The 21,699-nt window shown below is 34.5% G+C and overlaps 1 protein-coding gene across 4 annotated transcripts in view; it reads left to right on the forward strand.

Moving 5' to 3' along the window:
• Positions 1-21,699, forward strand: part of LOC149789863 (mitogen-activated protein kinase kinase kinase 13-like) — a 245,253-nt gene that overhangs the window by 7,217 nt on the left and 216,337 nt on the right. For all 4 annotated transcript variants that reach the window (XM_089971848.1, XM_089971847.1, XM_089971849.1 and 1 more), the window contains one exon: positions 18,809-18,902. The gene's annotated coding sequence lies outside the window, so the exon portion shown is untranslated. The remainder of the gene's footprint in view (positions 1-18,808; positions 18,903-21,699) is intronic.

Genomic DNA, 21,699 nt, shown 5'->3' on the forward strand with positions numbered 1-21,699 from the left:
AAAGCCAGACTAAAACAATATGACTTTAGTTTGCAGAAAAGCACTGTTATGGGCTGCCAAGTGTGTGAGATATTCCTGAAAATTGGATCTCTCATTCCCCTCTTGGTCGACCAGGGAACACACTAAACAACATAGTTATTTAGGCAGTAAATCAGTATCAGGGTCAATGTCATACATTGTAAGACCATGGTCAGGGCTGAACAAATCCCATAGCCCGACGTCCCGGACTAATCATTTTTGAAGTCGAACAAGTAAAATTTGCCAAGTCGCTAGGCCGGGACAAGTGCTTTTTAAAAAAGTCGGGCTAGTTCCTTCTTTTCGTGCTTTAATCACTATATCTACCTTTATTTGGCCAATCATGCCCTCCAGGCGTACTGAATACTTGATTCTACTCCTCTTCATTTATACATTTACATCTTGTTACCGCTTGACTGCATATTGGGCCAAGCGACCAAATTATCGGCAAATCAAAACAAGTCAAACAAAAGAAAGCCAGTATGATCAATTAGCAGTGTTGTAAGAGGTTTTATTGCAATGAGTTTACTCAATCTAGATCATAACGAGCGGCTCACTATGATTTTAATCCAGCTAGTCAGCTTAATGAAATTAATGAAATGTACTTTACCGATATCAGTGTTGGTTTCCTTTATGAACTGATTAAATGACAGTAATGATTCTTTAATTTATAATTGATTATACAGACGATTAACTTCCACATGCGATATTGTGTTTGAAGCGAAACAATTACACTAATTACTGAGCTGTTTTCAGTTTGTATTGAAAAGAGAAAACTGATGTTATGATCACTTTATAAGTAGTTGTCAAGAAGCTGATAGTTACTTTGTGGATAAAATGAGTTTGCTAAATTATTTTCGCAAGGTAGGTAATATCGCGATTTGGAGAAATTAAATTTATTTGAAAATGGAGGGATAAAACATAAGACAGATACTGAGTGTGCAGTAGATATTTCTGAGTGTGAACGAGGATTTAGTTTAATGAACTTAATCAAGACTTCTTTAAGGAATTCCTTAAACCAAAAGAGTTTACAAATGGTAATGAACATTTCTGCAAATGGACCAGAGCTTGAGGATTTTAACCCAGACACAGCTGTCAACTGCTGGCTTTGTGCTGGTGCAGGTGGCAGACATGGACATATTTTCAAATCCATCAGCTAAATCATATATACATGAACCTGAAGAAGCCAAATGTATAACAACCAATGTTTTTGAAAAATTAAATTCTTGTAAGAAATAATTATGTTGTATATTATTTCGTTCTATTTTTCTTCTGTGGATTAAGTACATACGTCTCATCAAATCTCGGCAAATGATTACCATTTTGGGACCAGTGAAAAGTAAGGTGGGACTAGTGAAGAGAATGGTGGGACTAGTGAATTTTCTGAAACCACTTGTCCTGGACTAGTGGTTTTAAAAAAAATTTGCTCAGTACTGATGGTGGTTAGGTACTAAACTAGGTCAAGAAAAGGCTATATCGAGTCTTGTTGTCTCAAGTTAGGCTACTATGAATTTGTTTATCAACATGCATAGCTTTCATTGTGAAATCACAGCATGCAACATTCAATTCAGATTGTACTGGATCATACCTTTAGGTTGATCTTGTCCAAAAATGTACTTCAACATTGAATTTGCCATATATGCTTTTTGGGGTGTGTAAGTAATGACCTTCCAAAGGAATATAGATGTATGAGTATCCAAATAAAGTGAGTAATTGCCATTTAAAGTTGTGCAGAATCAAATCTATAAAAACAACACTGTTTATTGAAATAATGCCTGAAGGATTCAGCTAGATTTGAAATTCAGGGACAGGGAAAAGTGGGAGCTAAACAGGCAGAAGTTTGAGTTAAACAAGAAACACAATGTGTGTGTGTATATATATATGTGTGTGTGTGTGTGTGTGTTTTCTTTCTCTTATTTTAACCTTGCTCAGTATGCATTTAACATTAGTTTTAAGCAATACTTTATCTTGAAGTTGAAAAATCTGTGTTGTATGTTTATTATCAACACATGTATATTTATAGAATTATTATATTCATACCAATTGTATATTCATACTTGTGTGTTTGAACTGAGATACATGCAATGAATTTTAGCCATATGACTTTAAAAGATCACAGCAGAAACTATAATTTAACTGATAGGAGTAACAAGATTAGTCTTGACATTGTGAGTTGGTAAAATGCTTAGTAAACTACCACTTTTGTATAAAATTGCAGTCAAAATGTTTTTTTTCTTCAAATTCCTTTAACATGTGCATAGGGGCAAATGCACAAGTGAGATCCATGCCATACTGTGGATCATAATTTCATTCTTGCTGATAAAACATTATGTTTTTGATAAAACATTACCATAACTATTCATAGGCAACACATGGAAGCATAAAGTTGATATGTGACCTAACTGCATCCTTCTTTCCAACTGTATTGACACAGTCAACAACATGTATCATGCCATTGTGCATCTATTAGAAAGAGGGATTTTCTTAATATGACCACTCACTTTTTAGCTTCGTTACATAAATCCATTGATAGGACTGCAGATCTGTGGTTTTATTATTTGCCTATGCAGTCTGCAGTAGTAACTATATGCATTGGCTAAATAGTATTTATTTTAATATCTGTTTTGTATTTTCACAAAAATGAATGATGTCAGTAAACAACCGTGACCTTAAGAGTGTTAGGTCTAATTCCACAACATAACTTTTGTTTCACTTGATTCTGACTTTCATGATTAAACATTTGGGATGAATCTTCTATCACATAAAATTTAGACTTTGCTTTCATTGAATTTATATATTTTCTCTAATCATTTTACCCAATTATTTAAGAAAGCAGACAATCTAATAAAGTGGTATTTCATAGAAACTGTTCGCCATTAAATGTTCACTTATGGTTTCAGGCTGATTTTTTAAAGGAGATATTGCAAACACGGCAGTTAAAATCTTCATTAAAAAAAATTTGATTAGTGCTCTTCACTGATTATATTCTTTAAAAATTCCCTATTATTTACATATTGATGTTTAAATTTTGAAAAGAATTTTGTATATTTTCATCATCAAATAGTACTGTGCAGAAGGAAATTGAGCAGTGATATCTTGATACCTTGCTCAGGAAAGGGTTAATGGTCAGTTAGCCATCGAAACACGTCTGTGGATCTGCAATAGTTTGTCAGTGTAATTGGTATCAACATAGCATAACTACATTTTGCCTTGGGTTACAACACAACACTGTCAGAGCAGACGGACTACGGTGAGGGAGCATCTCAAAAGTCATAAACCAAAGTCTTTGTGCATCCCAAAAATTACAGGGTGAAGTCATTTTCACTTTTCTACCAAAATAAGCCGAATAAAATGGATAATTAAATGTTACTTTTACAGTCCACAATTTTGTTTTTAACAGACAGTCATAGTACATAAGCAATAAAATGTCATCATTCAATGTATGAATCACTGTAGTCTAGAGGAAATATGTCAGTTTATCATGCAGAAGAACCAGGATCGCATACTGGTGTTTTTTTGTGCATTCATTGTTTTAGGGGAGAATTATTCACTGTGTGAAGGTACATTTTAAGAAAGAATTACATTACAGAGATCTGTTGTGCAATATACATAAAATAATGCAGAACATAAATGCTCATCATCCCAGCCCTTTTGTTCAATCCATCCTTTCAGTGCATGAATGTTTTTTAGCTTCCTCAGGCTGTGAAAGAATTTCGTTGGAGGCAACACATCCAGAAGCAGAAATTTCAAGTACTAAATAAAAAAAAAATTCTGCACCAGTCGTGCGAATTCTCCCATTTTTGATCATTTTTATCAGTAGTCCATCCAGGAATGAGATCAAATTCACTTGAGTTTCATCCAGCTTAATGATCATATTGTCAGTGAAATCATCTTCTCTTCTGGCCTTCACAAATTCATCAAATGATTTTTTTTCTCTCCTTTAAATCTTCTGGGAGACATTCGGTCATTGATGTCTGTACATGAAGCACTAGATTGTGTTGCTTTAAAAACTATTCCATTGTTCAGTTTATTTTCAAAATTATCATGAATACTGGTAAAAAGGAACCAAACTTGGCTTCCCTATACCAGGAGACTTTGTATAGGAAAATAAATGGCAGACTTTAAAAGGATCTAATGTCAGCTTTCCAAGGATGGCTTGCTTTATAATAAAATAATCTTTGTAACATATCCTGCTGGCAAGTTCAAACATTGAGTTTATTGCTTGCTGCCAGTTGTGTTTATTCACTAACTAGGCTTCTTTCTGCTATCCGTTTGTAATCTTAGTTGATGCAAGCAGGCATTGGAGTTTATAGGGAAAATAGTATACACAGCAATAACCTGCTTTAATAATACTTTTTATAACCCATGCTAGTGAGAAGATTTGCTCTCACAGTGAATGTATTTTCAAATAATGATTTACATTTAAAAGATACTGTCATATAGTTAATCAGGATATAGTACAATCTTGGTTGTTTTGCACTTTCCACCATGTCTTGCTTGAATGGCAAGTGCCGTCAAGCAATCAGTTGATATTTCCCTCTCTTGCACTCTCATTTGCAATTTTCTTGGATCCAGTTTTCAGTCCTATACTGTATTCAAAACTTTGAGCGCACCCAAACATTGTTTCTCTATATGCACATCAGTGAACAATGCGTCTTGTGTTACCTGACATACAGTATCATGGATACACTCACTACATTTATGGAGTTCATGAATATGTATTTTCTTTAAAGCTCATGATTGAAAAAAAAATGGAATAAGTAATAACATACAAGGTTATTTTTCTTTCATTTTATTAACAAATAAACATTTTGTTTATCTATTTAATTGCAAAATGCAGTTGGAGGCATCGCAAATTCAACACAAATGTATTTCATTTGGGGCATCACAAATTCAACACAAATTTATTTAATTTCTTAAGTCTTTGAACATACGACTTCGATGAAAAAGAATTAACCTTAAAGTCTGGGACAGGAAAAATATTTTATCATGTACCAGTATACATGGTAAATACAGTGTAATTGTTAGTAGTACCCAGGTGACTGTCTGGTATATGGTAATTACTTACGCAGTACATAAAATTATTCAAATAAACTGCCACTAGAACAAACCAAATTCTAAATATTTCAGGATAAAAGAATGTAATGTGCATACTTTAGGTGAGGTAAAAACATTTGACAAATGAAGTAGAGGTATTAATATTTGTACTAGCTTCAGATAAGCTAATTTACAGACATGAGATAGTGTATATTTCCAGAGACATTATACATATATGTAAGTAATATTTATTTTAAAACAAAACAAATTAGCTAGAGTAAAATGACACGAGCAGCTTACAAGGGTATCTAACCTATTTTTGTGCCAAAAACTCACTGTCCATTTGATGTGACTACATTCTCCCATAGAGTGGAGAAATGTCAGAATAACGTTTGCACACCACTCTGCACCGTTCTCTATGTCACATGGTCATGCGCAGAAGGTAGATATCATGTCATCTTTTCACAGATGCCATACTGTGTGGATATCTGAAAACTATAACAAAAGAAATTATGCCTATAGCAGTAACAACAATTACGATATCTTCTGCAGTTTTTAATTACGGTAGTCTCAGTGTTAAAACTGTCAACTTAGTTATTGGTAGGGTTTCTGATCTACCTTGTGTTTCATCTTTTAGGTGGACACATGTTCCATCCATATATATATATTGTTGTTGTTGTTGTTGTTGTGGGGTTTAACGCCATTTTTCAGCACGATAGGCTATACATGGCGGCCAGTATTAATGGTGGAGGAAGAACCCGGAAAACCCCGGAAAGAACCACCGACCCACGAGAAGCTACTGGCAGGCTTTCTCACATGCCCACATTGGCTGAATCTTAGACTCGAACCGCCGCAGACAGAGGTGAGATGGCAGTGATCCGTAACGAAGAGCGCTTTAGACCACTCGGCCACTCGGGGCCCCCATATATATATATATGTGTGTGTGTGTGTATATATATATATATATATATATATATATATATATATATATATATATATATATATATAAACACTGCAAGGGTAATGGGTAAGTCCTTGTGTTGCAAGGAAAATAACAATTGGCCCTGCCTGTTGTTGAGGATATCATTTCCTCTATCTTCCATTTCATACTTTTTATGTACGACACTATACATCCAGGTGAGTTTCAAGGCCACATCATACATTGTTTTTAGTGCATACACAGTGTGTATTGTTCTTTTTAAACAATTCTAGATGAAATATGGTGCTTTTTGTGCATGAGAAACACATTAAAATTGTCCCATTTTTTAGTTAAAAGCACAAGTTTGATGCCAAATATGGCCAGCACAGTAGCCATCTTGAAAATTGTATCATTGTTATTCCTTCTATGTGAAAAACCACATCCACATTAGGTTTCAGGAGAAGATGCATTATGACCCACTGAGACCACCATGGCTGTCATACTGAAAATTTTGTTTCTGCTACTGCTTCTAAATGGAAAGTCATAATGACATGGGGCTTTCAGCAGAAGACTATAATATCAAGTTGGTTCTGAGTGAAAATGGTCTGATTCAAAATATGATGACACAGTGCACATAGTGAAGAACTTGCCATTGATTCTCCTGAATGGATGGTCATATCAACATAGGGTTTTGATTAAAAGTCTTCTAATGCTGTCCAGTGTCCTATATGAAAATCATGCCATTAGGATATCTTACATCCAGTGTGATTGCCACAGTTGCTTATTTGTAACTCGTTGCTTAAGACTTTCAGGAATGGTTTCAAGACTCTGGATTTCTGGAGATCCTTTCTGGTCAGTTGAGCACCAGCCCCTTTCCAGAACTTTTATTCATGAAACAGTGGTTTGATTGAAAAGTTCTTTTATGTGCACTCTTTGAGTATTTTTAAACTTTAAAATATTTGTAAAAAAGTGGCTCAGTCTAGTGTAACAGATGTATAAAAAAAACATTTGATGGCATACATGGATGTCCAACACATAGCAAGAAACGTTTCTTTCATTTAGTATCCATCAAAGATATGGGAAAGGTAAATTTAGGTTACATTTTCCTAAACCCCATACATACATACAACCTGCTTGACAGTCTTACATGTTTTATGTTGAAATAGACTATACCTACAGTCCAGTTACTGGTATCAAGAACCTGGGCCCCTGGTGGCCATGTGGTTTACGGTGCTTGCCTTGACAGATCAGACATCTCATCACACGGGTTGGAGTCTTGGGCTAGGTCATTTTGGGTATGTGAGAAAGCTTGCCAGTAGTTTCCCATGTCTCAGTGGTTACCATGTTCTTCCCCCATCACAGATAATTGCCATTGTTTCCTATCATGTTGAAAAAAGGCATTAAATCCATAGCAGCCAATCAGCCAACATCTGGTATCAAGAACTCTTATTTTGGAATGTATTCACCTTTAATTAGATTAATAATTATATTTAAATTTAGCATTTATATTAAAAATAGTATTGTATTATAATAAAAAGAAGAAGACAAGTTAGCTTTTTAATTTGCAGGCTTTTTCCAGTTTCAGTTTCTTCACTTTATTACATTTTTTGTTGTTGATTGCTACAGAACCAAAATATGAGCCTTCTTTGAGACAAAGCAGCCATACCACACTTATTTAGTTGATTATCTCAGAAGTAAAGTTCTTAGTGTTTTTAATGATTTTTTTTACATTTTATTATTTTGTTGTTGTTCATTTATGTTGCAAGCATCATTTAATCCGAAAGTATTATTGATAGTGACAAGCTTCACAATTTGTTTTTTCTTGTACTCGTGTATTTTGTACAGATTGAATAAATTAATGGCAGGTTTCAAGAGTTAAAAAGGACATTTATGATATCACTTATTATTTTGAAATAATTTGATTCAGAATATGAAATTCTGTGTAAATAAAAATTGGGATGGTTTCATCTTGAAACATATTCTTTGCTATGCAAGTTGTGACACCTTGGCCCTCATAATACATACTTATCACAGGTAACAAAGTTTTAATGACCATTTTATAAAATTTTCAGTTTTGTATTGAAAAAAAAGGCTATATTTTCTTGATTTATAACTGTACTAGCAGATTACATATACTTTCAAAAAAATGCTAACATGCACTGTTGCATCAGATGAATTTGCATGCATATGTTAAGAGCTCATTAAGTAAAATTGTTTTCAACATGTTCCATTTTAGATCCTAAGTGTCTTTGGGCAACCCTCATTTTGAAGACAGCATTCATAATTATAGAGAACACTGAAGGTACATGTTGAGTGAATTCAGCAAATGCTTATGTCATTACTGATATTGATTGAACCATCCCTTTTTCCCAGTGAATGGAAGAAATGAAGAAAAATCAATATTGTTTGCATCTGAAGTAATTTGCTGGTTGTTAGCTGAAAATATTATTGAGGTTATGATGCCAAGTATCATATCAGGTTCTTGGCACATAGTTTTTAACTCCTGTGTTACCTCTAATATGGTTGCCTTTTTATTGTAAATCCCAGCCCTAATATGAAGGAAATACCTTGAATGGAGTAATTATGTGATGATGGAGGTCATCAAACACTGACTTGGTATGAGGTGCTTTATCATAGAGGTGACCATTTTTGGGATTTAGATTGTTGTTTATGTGAGGACAAGTATCACACAGGAATCAAATTGCAATAGAACATTTATGGGGCATTTGTACTAGAGGAAATCAAACTCGTTTTGAAATATGCTTTGAATGAACATGCTATCTATATAACAAATTGTACTAAAATCTAATGAGTAAGTTTTAAGGTCAAATTTATGTATATATTGTGGACTATGAAAGGTATCGTGTTGGATATAGTTTTATCATTGAGCAACATCCAGTGTATCAGCATCGCTGAAACGTTGGTTTACTGATTGTTGTTGCTGTAAGGTTTGAAAATATCACATAGAATAATCACATTAGACTTTAAAGCCAGTGGTGAAGGTGAATTCAGATTTTGTATGTTGATGAGGGCGTGGTAATAAGGTTGTCAGATAAGTGCAGCCTACTCTGAGAATTTATATCTTTTCACTTCAACAAGATATAAAAGATTTGTTGTGTAAAGTCGAAACTTTATCAAGATACTCCAGGGAGCTGCTAAGCCATGTATTTCTTTTTTATGAAGTCCAAATAAATCCAAACATTTGAACTGCTATCAGAATTTTGAGTCACTTTCAACAGACCAATATGTTTTATCTTAATATACCATGACCAAAACGTATAAGTACAGAACATACATCTGAATTCCAATATGTATGCAAGTCAGACCACACTCATGTAGGTAAAAATCTACTGCAGTAAAATCATTACCATACTAAATTGTATTTGATGTCTGTAATTTAAATTTTTTTAATAAATAATATACAAAATTTTGAAACACATACCTTGCAATTCATACATCCAAAAGATAGAAAGAAAGAAAGAATAGTGTGCAGAAATAGCAAATATTCGGTTCTGTATTAGCAGGGTACATGCTTTTATGCCTGGTGGTTAGAGCATCCGCTTCAGATGCAGAAGGTTGTGGGTTCGATTCCTGGCTGAGTCATACCAAAGACTCGCTTGGCACTCAGCATTAGAGGTTAGTGTTAAGACTGTTCGGCCTGGTGTCAGGATAATGTGCCTGGCTGGGACATCATGCTACTTGTCTGCGGCATGATGCCCCAGTGCTAGACATCATTATAAACTCACACTGCAGACATCATAGCGATATGACTGAACAATTGTTAAGCTACGTTAAAAATCCAAATCACACACACACATCTTTATAAAGGGCTCTACTAATCTAGTAGCAACAGGTATTATCCAATTATCCATGTTATATGTCATTTATTCATATAGCTAAGTTGCATTAACAGTAATTAATATTTTGCCCATCAATTCTATTTCTTTAATTATCACCTTACTTTCCTCTTGAAAATAATTTATGTAACTGTTTGTAGTTTTTTTATGAGTCCACCTTTTGACCAAAATTATGACCAAGAATTTGCCCATTACAGGGCTCGAATTTAACACAAATTTCTTTGTAGCCAGAAGGACTAGTATATTGAGAAATTTACTAGTCCTGCCAAATCTTTACTAGTCCTGTTCACAAAACAATGTCACACAGCTTTCATGTATGCTGCTCTGTACCCTACACTGGCTGTCCATTCAATCCAGAATCAAACACAAAATTTGTTCTCTGTGGTACGTTTCACTGTCAGACTCTAGTCCAACATACCTATCTGACCTCACCCATGTGTACACACCAGCAAGATACTTGCGCTCCTCTTCTGACAATCGTATACTCATTATTCCCACTATGAAAACAAAGTCATATGGACAGCGTTCATTTGCATACCAGGGCCCAGCAACATGGAATGAATTGCCCACTGAACTTAGACACAAAGATACAGTGATCACATTCGAGAGTGCTCTCAAAACTCACTTATTATGACTGCAGGAACAAACTTAAAGACCTGATAATGTTTCCTACCTTAAATATTCTCAGCATGCTTTTTTAATGTTTTCTAATTTCACGGTGTTTGTTTTTGTAATCATATCATTATATGTTTTTATCTTATAGGTGTTGTCTAATGTTGTAAAGCGCTTAGAGCTTCTAAAGATTAGGCGCTATACAAAGTCCTCATTATTATTATTATTATGTACGTTTACCGATTCAGTTTTAAAGTTTGAACAGCCCGCAACAAAACTGGATGTTTTCTGTGTGTTTGCTTTTGCGAATTGCGTACACCAGTTACACCACATAACGTTCCTTTCCTCGTCATAATTCAGCCATTCCCTGTCTTTTGTCCATTTCTTCTGAGATTTTCCATTATGCTTTTACCTATCGTAAGAATTATTCCTCGTCATTCTCGTTCAACTTTTGCTTTTTTTTCTGGTGGCTGAACACCTTGTATCAAATGCCACATTTTGCCTGTCTTATAATGACGGAATTGTGCCTTGTTTTGAAATACGAGATGTTATAGCATATCTGACGCGAATTATTTAAAGCAAGAAAAGGAGTGGCACATTGTCCTTAATATAAGAAAGTCAGAGCAAGAAACACGTTTCAAAACAAGTGTCTTTGCCCCCCCCCCCCAATTAAATAGCCTCTCACCAGCAAAGACGAAACTTCAGCAGATGTTCTGCATGATCAAAGCAGTGGCTTTTGTAAACACTGTTATATAATATTAGCATCAGAAGATTGTGTTAGTTTCAGCTTGGAAAAGGTGTGTTCCCATCAAACGAAGCCATCTGACACTTGGCGCATTGTATTTAACAGCTCCAATTACGGTATCATAAGTCGTAAGTTTGGTAATTGTTCCTAATTAATCGAACCTCAATGTATTGTTGAAATTAAGAAGGCGGAAATTTTCAAATCTTAGATGCCCATGCTCAGAGATTTTAATTTCCAACAAATGTACAGCATTCTGCTTGGATATCTCCATGTGTATTCAATTATTTGTTCATTCTTGTAAGGGAAAAATAGAAAAACTATTCTTATCATCATAGAAAAGTAGTTGTATGGAAAGGATGTGTCAATAATGTAATCGTAATAAATTTATTTAATTCTTATAATTATTTCGATGGAAATGTAAAATATGTAGTTTCATGTTTGTGACTGTTGGAGCGTTTGGGTAGTGAGCAAAAAAAAGAACCTTAAACAAAAAAAATGTGCAAACTAATTTCTTTGAATAGTTTTTGCTGTGTTCTTTTGTTGTGGCATACCGCTTTGTAGTTTGTTGCTGTGGTCGAGTGAATTTTTTCATTTAATTCGTTGTCAGATTAATTAGGATCAATTACCAAACTTCCATTGTTAATGACAGGACCATAATTTGCACTGTTAAGTGAAATGCACAAAATCGGACGGATTCTCGTTTTAGAAACGCACCTTTCCAAGGCAGAAATTGACTTCATCTTCTCATGCTAATATTTTATGACTGTGTTTACAATGGCCACTGCTTTGATTCAACAGAACATCTGCTCAGTCAAGTCTTTATTAGGTAATGGCATAAACAAACGCTGACTATTGGTAACTGAAACTTACTAGCCCATCGGACTATTGACATTATGAAAGTTACTAGTCCGACAGGAAATCTGCTAGCCTCGGGCTAGCGGACTACCACTAATTTCGAGCCCTGCATTATAATTTTGTTCTTGATCAGCAATGCTTAAATGAAATACAGTTTTAAAACAAATAGATCACCCTCCCAGTCCTAAATTTTTGAAGAATGATGTAATATTATTAAGTACTAATGAATTTCATCACAGATGTTTGAAATGGATGCAATCCAGTTAATGTCTATAACTGCTATGGCCATCTTTATGTTATATTTGTTTTATGTGTATATCATATAAAATATCTTTGGGTATTTATGTGTCTGTGTATGTGTGTTTCAGTCATGCATGTTGGTGTACACAATACTCTGTGCTGAATCCATACATAGATGCTCTTACTGATGTCAATCCATTGTATCTTTTTTGCATGATTTTTGTTTCCCAATTTTATTTTATTGATTTGCCTGTACTATATGTAGATAATTGAGGGTCACAAAAGAGAATAGTTTTTGTAATAATCGTGTAACCCTCATAAATTAAAAACTGTATTTTTATTTTTAGTATTATAATATTATTATTGTATAATATTATTATTATTGACTTATTCCCACAAAATGTGAGGGGTCATGGCTGGCTGAGTAGTCCAAGATGCTGCCTTTACATATTACACTGTACTGACATCTCACCTTTGTTCATGTGGGTTCAAGTTTTTGTTATCTGCCAACGCAGATATGAGAAAGCTTACCTCTTGCTCCCAGTGGGTTGGTGATTTTTTCAAGGTTTTTAGCCCGGTTCTTCCTCCACCAGATATACTGGCCTCCAAGTGCTGAAAAATGGCATTAGACTGATAATAACCAGATAGCTTGCAAAATGAAATGTTAACATTAATCAGATTTGTGCTTCTGTATATTTGAACTGGAGAAATATGATCACACACCAGCAGTAATTCAAATTTTTATGAATTGACCATGTTTTCTACATTTTGATTGCATGTAAATGGTTACGCAAAACAGATCTGGAAAATTTTACACATTGATAAATTCTGTACACTATTTTGGTTCCCTCTTCTGACTTTACTTTGTGAGTGATTAGGTCAAATTGACACAATGATAAATACCCAACCACGATCACTTAATCCTATAGTAGACTTAAGTGCTTTCTCTGTTGTAGATATTTTTATAAACTTTATTATGAGCAGTTGTCACTACTTGAGCAACAATTGTATGTTGCTGTCAGTATCATAAATTCTGCATGTACTTTACTGTGACATTTGCATGAAGATTAATAATCATCAAAACAGCAGACTTGTTGACAATTTTCATGTGATAGGATCTCTTTCAGGTATCTGCATGGTGAACCTATGGGTCTGGGCAGAGTGTTTTTTGGAACATAAATTTCACTTTTGTATATCTGAACTATGGCTTGTTGACTTGCCTGAAAATAGGTATGTTTTGAGTGGTTACATTTTAACAGTACAGTTTGACTTGAAAAAATGTGAAAGCTATGTTAAGATCCAAATCACACACAAACTAACAAGATTTCTGTTGCTCCAGTCCAATTTATTGGCATTTGGCTGTGCCTAGCCTGCATATACAGTATATAGACCACTGCTACAGAAGTATTTCCACGTGTACCTAACTCTGGAGAACCATCATATAAAGCCAAAGCAAAATGTAATGGATCCTCTAGGAAAAAATAAGAGCTAAACTTCGTATGAGGAAATGTTTTCAGTTATTGTTTTAATTCTAAGTTAGGTCCAAATGAATATGTAGTTAATTACATGTACTTTTCTCTTTTTTTGGAAAGTTTTTTGTAATTTCAATGATTCTGTCTACCCTGTTCTAAAAGTGGCACAGATTAAATAGGGTTTTATATCATTTTGTACATAAATACAGTTGCCAGTTTTGTACTTAAAGTAAGTAAAAAGGTAGGGTTTAAATATGAACTGCTTTTAATTATTACAATTTTGACAAAGTAAGTTTCAATTGCTCATGAGTGAATGAGTGAGGGAGATTAAGATGTTTAACATAGCTTTAACAATTTTCAAATCATATCGCTACAATGTCTGCAGTGTGCAGTTTAAAGTGATGCTTAGCACAGTCACATTATTCTGACACCAGGCTGACCAGTTCTGACACTAATCTCTTAATGCTGAGCTCCCAGTGATGCAGCTTTTAGTACCATTTTTAGAAGTCTTTGGTACAATTCAGCTGGGGTTTGAACCCATGACCTCCAACATCTGTGACTGATGCTCTAACCACTAGGCCACTGGAATGGTCAGATTGCTCATGATGTATTTTAATTATTACATGAGTAACAAAGTAAATATGAATTGCATATGGCTTCTTTTAATTATTACATGTTTGAGATCATATGACATGGCCAGAGTTTGAACCTGTGACCTCTCACATCTGAGGCAGAAGCTTTAACGACTAGGCCACTAGAGCGGTCAACTTTTGATGAAAATTTAAGTTTAGGTTTATATCATCAAGATCATGGACAGTTTCAAAAGAGATGGATTGATGCATATTAAAGGGGTGATCTTTTATCTGATTGGCTGAGCTGTCAGCAATCTAGCGCTATATTTTTTGAGCGTATTTTGGTTAATTTGTTAAATAATGTTGATTGAAGTTGATTATAAACAAGATCAACACAGTTTGATGAGATAATTTTGTAACTCTTTCACTTTGTTATTGCTCTTCAAATTGAGTTCCTTTTTTATACATACTCCATCTTAAGCATATATTTTCATTACAGTAGATAATAATTCTTTATTTAACTAGGGTAGGTCAGTTGGAATAGAGATGCATCTGTCACCCATGAGGCTTTCTTTTATTCATGTATATTACTAACAAAAATAGCAAAGTCATAGCAATTAATCAGGGAACAATCAAGTGATATACATTGCATTTCTCTGATCATATCCATCATATTTAAATAAAAAGCATAAATTGGCATGCACAAAGACAACTGAAAAAAGTCATAGATTGGCATGCACAAAGACAAAATAAATAAAAAGCATATATTGCATGCACAAAGACAAAAAAGCATAAATTAGCATGCACAAAGACAAAACATAAAAAGCATAGATTGCATGCACAAAGTCAAAATAAATTAAAAAAAGGATAGATTAGCATGCAAACATACAAAATATATAAAAAGCATCGATTTCATACACAAAGATGCAATATATAAAAAGTATAGATTAGCATGCACAAAAGACAAAATATATACAAAGCATAGATTGGCATGCACGAAAGACTAAATAAATAAAAAGCATAGATTACCCTGCACAATTACAAAATAAAAAGCATACTTTACCATACACAAAGACCCAAAAAAGCATAGATTACCATGCACAAAGACAAAATATATAAAAAGCATAGATTGGCATGCAGAGACAAAATAAATAAAAAAACATAGATTGGCATGCATAAAGACAAAATAAATAAAAAGCGTAGGTTGGCATGCACAAAGACAAAATAAATAAAAGGCATAGATTAGCATGCACAAAGGCAACATATATACAAAGCATAGATTGGCATGCACAAAAATAAAATATATGAAAGGCATAGATTAACATGCACAAAGACAAAATAAATAAAAAGCATAGGTCAGCATGCACAAAGACAAAATATGTAAAAAGCATAGATTAGCATGCACAAAGACAAAAAAGAAAAAGCAGATTAGCTTGAACAAAGACAAAATATATTTAAAAAAGCATAGATAAGCATGTATAAAAAAGAGGAAAAAACAGATTAGCAAGCACAAAGAAAAAATATATAAAAAGCATAGATTGGAATGCACAAAGACAAAATAAATAAAAACCATAGATTACCGTGCACAATGACAAAACAAAAGCATATATTAACATGCAGAAAGACCCAGAAAAAGCATAGATAGCATGCACAAAGACAAAATATATAAAAGGCATAGATTGGCATACACAGACAAAATAAATAAAAAGCATATTTTGGCATGCACAAAGACAAGATAAATTAAAAGCATAGTTTGGCATGCACAAAGACAAATAGAAAGCATATATTAGCACATACAAAGACAAAAGATAGATTACCATGCACAAAGACAAAATATATATATAAAAATGCATAAACGAGCATGCAGAAAGAAAAAAATAAAAAGCATAGATTAACAAGCACAGACAGAATATATAAAAAGCATAAATTGGCATGCACAAAGACAAAATAAATAAAAAGCATAGATTGGCATGTAGAGAGATAAATAAAAAGCATAGATTGGCAGGCACAAAGACAATATAAAAGAAGCATAAATTGCATGCACAAAGACAAAATAAATAAAAAGCATAGATTAATGTGCACAAAGACAAGACAAATAAAAAGCATAGATTGGCATGGATAAAGACAAAATAAATCAATGGAATAGATTAGCATGCACAAAGACAAAATATATGAAAAGCATAGATTAGCATGTACAAAGACAAACTATATAAAAAGCATAAATTGGCATGAACAACAAACAAATAGATAAAAAACATTGTCATATACAAAGACAAAATAAATAAAAAGCATAGATTAGCATGCATAGAGACAAAATAAAAAGCATAGATTGGCATGCACAAAGACAAAATAAATATAAAGCATAGATTAGCATGCGCAAAGGCAAAATAAACAAAAAGTATAGATTGCATGCACAAAGACAAAATAAAATGCATAGATTAGCATGCACAAAGACAAAAAAGGATAGATTAGCATGCAGAAAGACAAAATATATAAAAAGCATAGATTGGCATGCACAGAGACAAAATAAATAAAAAAACATTGGCATGCACAAAGACAAAATAAAAAGCATCGATTGGCATGCACAAAGACAAAATAAATAAAAAGCATAGATTAGCATTCACAAAGACAAAAATATGTAAAAAGCATAGATTGGTATGCACAAAGACAAAATAAAAAGGATAGATTAGCATTCACGAAGACAAAATATGTAAAAAGCATAGATTGGTATGCACAAAGACAAAATAAAAAGGATAGATTACTATGCATAAAGACAAAAAAGGATAGATTAGCATGAAGAAAGACAAAAAATAAGCATACATTAGCATGCACAAAGACAAAATAGTTGGAGTAAAAGCAGGAAGTTTTACAACAAATGTAATAAATAGAAGTCTGATAATCATGCTTTAAATATTTGAGATATTTTTCTTGATAACTTTTCATCATAAGTAGATGATCTAACTGATGAAAGCAAAGTATTCCATATCATTGTTCCAGAATATTAAAACTACATGAAGATTGTTCAGTGTTTGAAATTTCATGTGTCTGCATAAAGTTGACAGTAAAGTAGGATTCACATCTGTAGTTTTCTTACATATTCTGGCATATCGCAACCTATACATTTTTTAGACAAGTGCTGCATTTTGAAAGTTTATTCTGTCATTTGAAATGAATGCTGTATGATATGTCAAAAGGAGCATCTGATTTACTCTCTTGCCTCTTTGTTATTCTTTCTAACCAACTCTTGTGGTTTCCCTAACAGTAGTTATTAAGAACTGGTAAAATGTAGGCATCATAGTACATTATTCTAGTTACTGTTTTTTTTTTTTTTGTAATTAGAAAAGTTATTCTACTTGATAGAGACCTACAGACATAGACAAGTTTCTCAGGAGTGGAATGCTTCTTAGTTGATGCTGTTACCATACATTTGCTTTGTGTTGCATTCTTGACCAATTTTTGGCTTCAACTCAGTATTTCTTGCTTTTAAGTCTAGTAATGTTTCTTCAGTAATTTCATCATTAAATGAAGCAGTTATAATAATATTATTTACAAATAAGTCTGTGTTTGTGTGCTGTGTCCATGGAGGAAGTTTGTATATTAGAACATGAAATATCAATAAAGATAACCCTGGGGAACACTGCTTAATTTCCATTGAGTTAGATTGAACATGCCTAGTTGAGAAATTCTGCATCCTGTTACACAGATATAATGAGAATCAGTTATGTAGTATTAACATCATATTTTTTTATTTTTAGATTAGATAATAGAATATCATGATTGACTAAATGCAATGCCTTCCTGAAGCCTAGAAATAATACCAGTATGCATAATGGGTTCCCTTGTTGATTTCTTGCAACCATTAGTCCATGACATCTGGTAAAGCTGTTTAATGCATGACCCTTGCAAATGTGTTGTGTGTGTGTGTGTGTGTGTGATTTTTGATATTTTACATAGCTTTATAAAAATTCAGTCATATCACTATGATGTCTGGCAGTTTATAGTGATGTCTAGCACTGGGGCATCATGCCACAGACATGCAGCATGATGTCCCACCCAGTCACGTTATCCTGACACCAGGCCCTTTGGTCCCAACACTAACTTCTTAATGTTCATCACCTTGTACCATTTTTATAAGTCTTTGGTATGACTTGGACAGGGTTCAAACCCTCTATCTCATGCATCCGAGGCTGATTCACTAAGTACTAGGCCACTGGAGCGGTTGCAATGTTTTTGAAGTAATCGTACATTTGCTCAGCAATCAGATTTTTGATAATGTAGGGAGAACAGAGATATATCTTAATTTTCTTGGGTCCAGCTTAGAGCCTGTTTTATGCATTGGGTTAATTTTGCTTGTTTCATTTTATTTGATAAATATTGAGGTAAGCCAAAGATTGAGATATCACAGGTGCCACAAATGTTTTGGCTATCAGATCTATTAAAGAAATATAAACAAATAAAAGAGCTTATCTTCTATATTTTTTCAGTGTCCAGATGGCATTCTTTGAGTTAACAGCCATCTTGCAGCACATCAAGTTCATCCAAGTACTTTAGAAGGAACAAAATTTGGGAAGGTATATGGTAAGTATTTCTGTACCTTTAGTTTCGAATTGAGAACACTATGTAATTGCTTCTTTTACATCCTGGACCCTCAAATCCCTCTGCATAGATTTCCTCCAGATTTTTAAAACGGTCAGTCCACAGATAGTACATTTTTCCTTTTACTATAATGTCAGGGCTACACTAGTGGGAACCATGAAATAACAATCACTCTTCTGTCAGCTGCATCAACAGTCACAGTGGCAGAACCAACAGTTAGGTTTGGGTTAAGTTTAAGGTTTTTAATTTCAATATACTTCTTGAATCCCTTGATAGATTCTCATTTTTCTCCTCATGAGTTTAAGAACATGTATTCTTTGACATACTTGCCTTTTTAGGTCAAAGTACTAGTGAGAAAAAAATTTGTGTTGAGGTGTTGGTTAAAATTTGTTTTGCACCAGTTATATGATGGAATATATTATGTTATAGCGTTCTCTGTCCATCCATCCACCCATCCATTTCCAATATCATTTTTGCACTGTAGCTTACATTTATTGTTATGTTTATTCAATTTTTATCCGTTATTTTTTTTCTAACATGATTATAAGTTATAATTGTATTTTGGACTTGACGTTGTCCAAAATCAAGTTTAATAGCAGCAATTACTTATTCTGCTGCTATTGCATAGCTAACCTACATTCATGCACAAAACAAACAATCTGTTTAATGTGATTACATCCCTCCACAGAGTGGAGAAAAAGTCAGAATGACCTTTTTCACTCCATTCTCTTATTTTGCACACCACTCTGTATGTCATGTGGTTCTATGCAGAAGGTCCTTTTTCCACAGATGCCATACTGAGTAGAAATTTGCCAAAATTTTCCTTGCATATATGTAACACTGTATGAGTAAGTTTTTGAGTTTTAAGGAAAATAACAATAGGCCTGCTTTACTTTGCAGAAAAGCATGATTCCGCTGTCTTCAAATTCATGTATTCTTTTTGTTTGTTCATGCTACACGTTGATATTGCATATGTATTTGAATGTTGCTCTAATAAACCAGTTCATAGGTGAATTACCTTGTTTTTCAATCAGTTCAACTACTGGTAATTTTTATGAGGTCAGCTTTTTTGTTTGCTTCATGTATAGTATTCTTAGTGCATGCACAGGTGTGCACGCGATACAATACTGCATATAACCAGGCGAGTTTTGTGTCAACATCACAGTGTTTTTTAGTGTATACACAGGGGTGCATATGGTATGAGCCTAGCATACAACCAGGTGAGTTTCATGGTAACATAATACAGTGTTCTTAGTGCATACACAAAATGTATGCAGTATGACACTACATACAACCAGGTGAGTTTCAGGGCAACAAGTGATTTCATTGTTTCTTGATTACAGGATAGTATCAGAACAGTCTGTGGGTCATTGTGGACACCAAAAGGGACCTTGGGATACTCACACAGAGTACATAAGTTCTCATTGTGCACGTGGAAAAACTGTTACACTTTTTGCGAATTTGATCTTGTATCAAGGTCAGGGGAACCTTCCCTCCCTGTTTTGTTTAGGATTTTCGGAAAAAGAATCTCTTCCAGGTCTTGCATGTTGGGACAAAACATCTTTGGTAGCCATTGAAGCCCCTTCAAAAGGAGGGTTTGGGCATTCAAGAAAATCATTGACTTTCCCATGGGAGATGACGAACATGTCTGATGTCTCTATTAGTGTGCATGCCTTATGTTGTTGATTGTTCCCTCCCATTGTGGAGGTGGAGCACTGCAACAGTGGGTTGCGCCTTCTCAATGGGAGGTGGAGCACTGCAATGGTGAGTTAAGTACTCCTATTAAGGATTTAGAGCACAATGTTGCACCCTCCGTTGAAGGAGGTTGAGCACCAAAACCATGGGTTGTGCACTCCCTTTAGGGAGGTTGAGTGCCACATTAGCAGGCTGCTCCCTCACATGAGGGAGGTTGAACATTGCAATACAAAATGTGCTTCTGGCAGTGTGTTGCCCCTTTCTGTTAGGGAGGCAAAACATCACATTCATGATGCACAGTGTAATAATTTAGTTGACAATGAGCTCTTCTTCATCTATCACTAATCGGCCTCATGGTATGGGAACAGGGCCAGGATCAAGCTTTCCCTTCTTCACCCTCCCACCCTTATAGGACTGAGGCTTTGAATGTGGACTGCTTTGGTGTGTCCCTCCCCTTCCCAATTATACTTACGAACCCTTATGGGATGTGGGACCTTGGTCCATTATGCTACTGAGCCTTGCCCTCACAGTCGAAGTGATGCTGCAGCTCGTGTCCCACATCACCTCACCAGATGGTTTCCTCTCAAAAGATGAAAGGTGTTTCATCATCTAGATTAGACTGACATTCTTGTCTCCACTCTGCACTTCCTGATCATCCAGGGACTGTGGCATAGAGGGTTCCTATTCCACCTCCATTAAGTGACATAGTGATGCCCAGCTGCTCTCCAACTCTTGAGTGTCCTTGACTGTGATGATGATGCACTCTCCATCCTCATTGATTCCAACGAGTGGACCAGAAAATCTGTTTACTTGTAACCTTAGCTTCACATGCTGATCTATTCTCAGCTACTTCCTTTGGTATGCTGAGAGAGGCCTCCTTGAATCTAGTCACATTTCTTTGTGTTCTGGAATCTGTGGCTAAGACATCCAGGCATGTGCCATCTGTTGCAATGGCATTGCTGGCAGAATTTCTGCACATCTGCTGTGATGCTGCATATGGGCTCATCAATGGTCTTACTTAACCACAGTATATACCTTCTAAGGGCTGCTCCTCTAGAAGCTGAGACCCTCATACCTACTGTGG

Source organism: Sinohyriopsis cumingii, chromosome 10, assembly GCF_028554795.1.
Source record: "Sinohyriopsis cumingii isolate HCF-2022 chromosome 10, ASM2855479v2, whole genome shotgun sequence".
Taxonomy (NCBI): domain Eukaryota; kingdom Metazoa; phylum Mollusca; class Bivalvia; order Unionida; family Unionidae; genus Sinohyriopsis; species Sinohyriopsis cumingii.